Genomic DNA, 7,299 nt, shown 5'->3' on the forward strand with positions numbered 1-7,299 from the left:
GGTCCCTTGTCTGTCTCCTCTCCCCTCATTGGTCCCCTGTCTGTCTCCTCTCCCCTCATTGGTCCCCTGTCTGTCTCCTCTCCCCTCATTGGTCCCCTGTCTGTCTCCTCTCCCCTCATTGGTCCCCTGTCTGTCTCCTCTCCCCCCATTGGTCCCCTGTCTGTCTCCTCTCCCCTCATTGGTCCCCTGTCTGTCTCCTCTCCCCTCATTGGTCCCTTGTCTGTCTCCTCTCCCCTCATTGGTCCCTTGTCTGTCTCCTCTCCCCTCATTGGTCCCTTGTCTGTCTCCTCTCCCCTCATTGGTCCCCTGTCTGTCTCCTCTCCCCTCATTGGTCCCTTGTCTGTCTCCTCTCCCCTCATTGGTCCCCTGTCTGTCTCCTCTCCCCTCATTGGTCCCCTGTCTGTCTCCTCTCCCCCCATTGGTCCCCTGTCTGTCTCCTCTCCCCTCATTGGTCCCCTGTCTGTCTCCTCTCCCCTCATTGGTCCCCTGTCTGTCTCCTCTCCCCTCATTGGTCCCTTGTCTGTCTCCTCTCCCCTCATTGGTCCCCTGTCTGTCTCCTCTCCCCTCATTGGTCCCTTGTCTGTCTCCTCTCCCCTCATTGGTCCCTTGTCTGTCTCCTCTCCCCTCATTGGTCCCTTGTCTCCTGGGCAAAGGAACAAGCTGGCAGTATAAGTGTTATTCATGGTGGACAGAGGGTGAGTTTTATGGCAGGTAGATAAAAAGATAGCGTCCTTCTGCCTCTGTCTTCTGCACTATGTACACTGTCGTTAATATGTGATGTGCTTCTCTGCAGAAAATAGATGTGCAATTAAGATTCGGCCACAGTGTCGCGTTGAGTACAATATAAATAGTGTACTTCATGTCGTACGGTGTGTGTGTGACCAACACAGTCTACATTAAACCTCATGTTTATTTGACGATGTCATCATAGTATTTGTTTTATGTAGGTTTAAATTTAGTCTTTCATCGTGTTTTTTTCTACCGTCACAAGGTGAAAATACAATGAAGTCAAACATTTTTGACAAAATCAAATCACTTTAGGAATTGATCTCTGCTTTAAAACCGTTCATCATTCTTTTCATGGTCCACCTGCATTTTATTAAACTGACACTTTCAAGCATTTTGATGAAAGACATTTTTCAAAGATTATTACATTGTCGGGTCGAGAGACAGATTTCTGTCAAGACGACATTTTTTGTTCAGTCCTTTACATAAAATAAAAAAGCAACAATTTATTTATAAAATAGGATTTTTAAAATAGTACAAAGTAAATCAAATAGTAATACAACCGAGATTAAATAATACGCAATATAAAAGAAAACATAAAATGCTCTGAAAACAAAGTGTCTCATAAAAGGTGAAATGTTTTTACCTGGATTTCAACATTGCTATATTTGGTTCACATTTAAGATATTCTGTACCAGTTGCATGCAGCAGAACAGCTACTATAATATTTGAAAACACTTCTTCATTTAGTATTTTCAATTTATGAGCATAAGTGATGCTTTTTCCTTTTATAGCCTGTCGTGACCAGTCGCCTTCTGGGAAAGCGTGTGTTCAGTATTCAACCAGTGTAATAAACACGTGTTTGAATTGTTCCTTATTTTTTTATGAAAACAGTTTCCCAACGTTGACAAGTGCGCACCATGTCACCTGGTCGGCTTGTCACTGCTGCGTATTGTTAAAGATTGTCAGTGTGCTGTCACATATTGTTGATATGAAAGTTACAAGAACATGAACCTTTTTCTTTGACTGACAGATGTGGATTATAGTTGCCCTTAAAGCTGATAAAGATAATAAGTGAGGATATCTGCATTATTAATATTATAAAATATAGTTGGAAAGTCAAAGTAGGCCTACAGGTTTTGGTTCAGAAAAAGCATACTTTGTAAAAGTGTTCATGCTTTTGTAACACTGATGCCTCTTTAAGACCTACATAAGTAAACGAGACCATCAGCTATTTCTATGAAGTTATTCTCAATGGTTGTCACCGGGTCCACCGGGTCGGATTCAAAGCAAAATCCAACAAAACCATTCAGGTTCCCCAGAAACTCTTTCAGTTCAGACTAGCGGGGCCTCGGGCCAGACCCAGAACCGGCTCCACCTGCAGTCGGAGGTCCAGCGGGAGTTGGAGGGCCCTAGGGCTGGGCCCTCTATAGGGAAGGGAGAACCAGGACTGGGGGGGCGGGGTGACCGTCAGACCATGCTGCAGTAAAATGAGATGTTGCCTTAGAGGGAATCTGGTGCTCGGAAACACTCGTGCTGTTGTCCACTCAACTCCAAACTAAAGTTCGTCAGAGAAGCTTTAAGGATGCTGGAAAAAGGCCCCAAAGTACAGAGAGTTGTGGAGGCCGATGCGAGGGGAGAAGGGAGGGGAGCAAGGGAGGTGCTGGGAGAGTCATTCAACCCCTCTGGTATCTCTGAATGTGAGCATGTGTGTGATTGAAGCTATTTTATTATCAATTTAGAATACTGAGCTCTTAATTCTTACAGATTTAATGGCGATTTCTTTTTAAAAAGTCACGCATTCAGGATAGTAGAGCCTTTGTTCCTTTCTATGGGATAATGCTAAAGAAAGGTAGAGGAAGAATAGTGGATGACGAAGGAAAAGAGATGATAAAGCTATCAAGAGAAGCTATGGGGGGCAGAAAGTTAAAAGAAATGAGTAAAAAGGTTACCAAGGACAATGGTGACAAGCAAAGAGAGAGAGAGAAAAGAAAGAGCCAAAGAACGAGGTGAAGAAAAAGGAGAGAACGAGGACGGCGGCGCTGAAGCAAGTGAAAGCGGAAAGAAAGGCAGGAAAATAAAGGAAGGAACCGAGCAAGTGGCAAGGACAATGGTTGTGAGGGGAGGAGGGATGAGACGGACTGGTAAAGGATGGAGTGTGGATAGAGAGGCGGCAGGAGGACAGGAGGGAGGAGGAGAAGGAGGAAGGAGGTGGCGGTGGAAGGGCGTGTTTCCACGTGGAAGCGTTTCCTTCAGCCGGGTGATTGAGCACCTCTGCCCTGAACTCTGGGTAATGAGCGCAGGGACGAAAAGGGAAAACTTCTGCCCCGGAAACTTCCCAAATTATTTAGAGGCTTTATGGTGGCGGGAGAGAAAAAAATTACAATATGCACGATCCACCTTCTCGATACCGGATGAAAAATAATGAAATTCTTTGTGACAGCTCTTCCAACCTCTAGCTGTATAATGATTTTTATACCCCCCCTATCAAGCGCCACCGCCCTCTTCCACCCGCCACCCCTTCCGTCCTCCATCCGACTGGATCTCTCTCCCTGAGCCTGGAGGATCCGGGTACATCTGTTTTGCATGAGATGCATAAAATGACAGGACTTAGACAGCCACTGCATCTAGTGACAAAGATTACTGTCAGCCACCTTCGCCAGTTAATACATCATTGCCACTGGTCCGTTCCCTGCCTCTGTCTCCTAGCGACAGCCTATCCCTCAGTGAGGCCCGCGTCATGTGATGAACCCCCCCACCATTAGCACTACCAATCCCCACCCCTCCCCTCCCCTGTACACACCTCCCTCTGCTACACTTCGGCTTACCTTTTATATTACAAAAACGAAGAAGAGGAGCTGCTATTTTCAACTTTACATTTTTATTGTATTATCATAAAATATTGGCGAGAGCACAGCATCGGCATTCATATCTGAGGAATTTGATTCTGGTGGTGATTATGCCGCGTTTAGACTTGTTAATCTGCAGCTGCATGAGAAAGAAGAAAGTGGGGGCAGAGGGGGGAGGAGAATAATATTTGCTTTTGGATATTAGTCCTCCCCCCTATTAGAGACAGGACATAGAAACTTTTAAGCCAGCTGGGTGGGAGAAGCAGAATAATCATAAATAATCATGCAGATGGTCTGCAGGGTTAATAAATGTCTGTTTTGATTTGGTAGGTGAAGTCATGACAGTCAGCCTCCGTTCTGCTCTTTGAACAATATCGGCATGGCAACGGGGGCCTAAGATGTGGCTTGAAGGGTCCAGGTGTAGGATCTTCTCTGGATCTAATAGCAGAAATGGAATATAATATCCATAACGATGTTTGTAATAATGTAAAATCACCTACCAAATTGTACACATGACCCCTTTCAGTGTGGCTTCATACTTCCTGTATAGAAGGTCACCTACGAACTCCTGATGGACATTTGAGGAGGCGCTGGGCGGTACCACCATGCATATTGATTGTCAATCGTTTGTATATTTCTTGGTGTTGTTTTGTGTTATATTACATTATTAGTTGGAGCAAACAGCTGTTTCACCTGAGAGGACACAACATGACCAGTGAGAGTCACCATGTGACGTGTGTTTGTGGCTCCTCGTGCTGGAACATCTACAGTAGTACTTCAAATGTCCTTCTGATTATAACAATATGACCGTGTTACTACCGAGCTGTAATGTACAGTGCTATTGAACAATGTTTGGTTGGGTCTGGTGACATATGGACCACAGGTGACGTCCATCGGCTCACTCTTCTTCCAATAGCTGCCAAAATCTTCTCTGATTCGGAGGTTATGTTTCCTGTTTCTTCAGATTTCATTGAAATGATTAGATCTGCGTACTTATTTGTTTCTATCTTCTCACCCACGCCTGCGCGCACTAGAATGAAGCAGGTTCCCGTGATGGCGTCCCACTTTGAGCACGCTGGACCTCCATGCAAACTTCTGTCATTAACATGACGACGATAGAAGATTGTGCAGCCTCGGGCGAGCGTTCTTTGAGTCCTCACTAGTTTAATTTTGTCACTTAGCAGACTTATTAATAACACCGAACCTGTAATATCTGAACAATACGCGCATACAAACAGCGCTCCCCGCTGTGTGACGCTTACAAAGTGATGGAACACGACTGAGAGAATCGCCTTTCATACCACTTGTTATTCCTTTGTCTTACATTCCTCTGTTCTCATTCGCTTTGGATTTAGTTGCTTTTATTGACAACACGCTGCTTTTCTCTTGTCATTATTTCTACCTTTTTCCTTTTCTCATCCCTCTCTCTTTCATCCCCCCATCCTCCCCTCCACTGACATTGTAATGTTACTGCACACGACTTTATCTCGGCTGAAAAGGTGAAGCCATGAATGATCTCTCCAATTTAAAAGCACTCAACCCTCACGCCGCCTGAAATGAATATTTTGCATATATTCATGCAACAATGATTCAATTTGAGAATATTATTTGCAAACAGTGGCTGAATTCTCCGCAGCATTAATAACGGAGCTGCGAGGCCGATATCACAGGGATGAAACATTTATTTATTCTGACATGTTTAGAATGAACCGGCGCGATTAATTAAAAAGTAAACAATAAAGAGAAGACTCAGATGGAGAAAAAGAGAGAAAGATCGGACGAGTTAGTGAAAAGGTTCATTGACAATCAGTAGTCACTTTTCTGGGTTGCTGGTTTGAGTCATTTGGAGGTTGTTTTCCTGAAACAGGACTTTGTGTGGACTTCTTCGTCGTGTGTTTCCTCCATGATGAGGACCTGCAGACCCTTCTTGCACTTCTGACTCCTCTTGTATCTTTGAGGTGCCATGTCCAGGCATTAAACAATACACGAATAACAGCCCTTAAGATGCCACTGTGGTGAAGCCGTGGTACAGAAGTCTTTAAACTAGCTCTCTGCAGTCCTCCATGGGAGAAGTTTACAACACAGAACAATTGGTCTCTGAGCTCATTCGCAGGTTCTGCACAGTTACGTGTTGAGCGGCCGAGGGAATTATGGCAGGAAAAGTAACATCTGTTCAATGTTTAGTGATGGTGAGCTCCCACAGTTTGGGAAACACAGTGAAACAAAGGCAGCGGACCCTTTGAGCGACAGGAGAATCATGCAAGATGTTGTGCTATTCAAAGATGTAATCTTGAAGATGTGAATGATAAAAAACCTTGAAGATTGTTTCTCTAAACGGTGTGTGTGTGTGTGTGTGTCGTCACAGAGGGCCCATGCTTCAAACACATGACCATTCAAATGTTAAAAGCCTTCAGACTAAAAATATATAAGTTATTGAAACAATAAAGCTATAGTGCAAGTGGTTGATGAAACTTGCATAAATACATTAATCCTCTACAGGCTAAGCACCAAGTCTGTCAGCAAATACTGTACATGCAAACCAGCAGGAAGTCATTCCTATGTTCCAGGGCCTTATGCTTCCAAGGTCCTATGTTCCCCACAGGAACATGACTAAGGGCCCTGAATTCGAAGGGTTCTATGTTCCACCGACCATTGTCATTCCCAAATCGTCACATGCATGCGCTTGGCCAGGACCCCTTTGGTGTCAATTAGGATCAGGCAACAAAACTACTTGGTTAGGTTTAGAAAGCGTCTGTGGTTTGGGTTAAAGTTAGTACATGTTGGACCACCTGGGGATAAAGGGGCCTATAGAGCACATAATGGGGAACCTGAAGAGATGTTCCACAGCTGTATTCACTGAACATGACATGGGATCATCTTGTATAAGGGAACATAATACAGAGTTGAACATAGGGCCCTACCAGGAAAAATGAGTCTGGATTGGTTTGGGTCTCTCAGTGTAGACTATTGGTTTGGGTCTCTCAGTGTAGACTATTGGTTTGTGTCTCTCAGTGTAGACTATTGGTTTGTGTCTCTCAGTGTAGACTATTGGTTTGTGTCTCTCAGTGTAGACTATTGGTTTGGGTCTCTCAGTGTAGACTATTGGTTTGGGTCTCTCAGTGTAGACTATTGGTTTGGGTCTCTCAGTGTAGACTATTGGTTTGGGTCTCTCAGTGTAGACTATTGGTTTGGGTCTCTCAGTGTAGACTATTGGTTGGGGTCTCTCAGTGTAGACTATTGGTTTGTGTCTCTCAGTGTAGACTATTGGTTTGTGTCTCTCAGTGTAGACTATTGGTTTGTGTCTCTCAGTGTAGACTATTGGTTTGGGTCTCTCAGTGTAGACTATTGGTTTGGGTCTCTCAGTGTAGACTATTGGTTTTGTGTCTCTCAGTGTAGACTATTGGTTTGGGTCTCTCAGTGTAGACTATTGGTTTGGGTCTCTCAGTGTAGACTATTGGTTTGGGTCTCTCAGTGTAGACTATTGGTTTGGGTCTCTCAGTGTAGACTATTGGTTTGGGTCTCTCAGTGTAGACTATTGGTTGGGGTCTCTCAGTGTAGACTATTGGTTTGTGTCTCTCAGTGTAGACTATTGGTTTGTGTCTCTCAGTGTAGACTATTGGTTTGTGTCTCTCAGTGTAGACTATTGGTTTGGGTCTCTCAGTGTAGACTATTGGTTTGGGTCTCTCAGTGTAGACTATTGGTTTGTGTCTCTCAGTGTAGACTA

This window comes from Cyclopterus lumpus, chromosome 15 (assembly GCF_009769545.1).
Source record: "Cyclopterus lumpus isolate fCycLum1 chromosome 15, fCycLum1.pri, whole genome shotgun sequence".
Taxonomy (NCBI): Eukaryota; Metazoa; Chordata; class Actinopteri; order Perciformes; family Cyclopteridae; genus Cyclopterus; species Cyclopterus lumpus.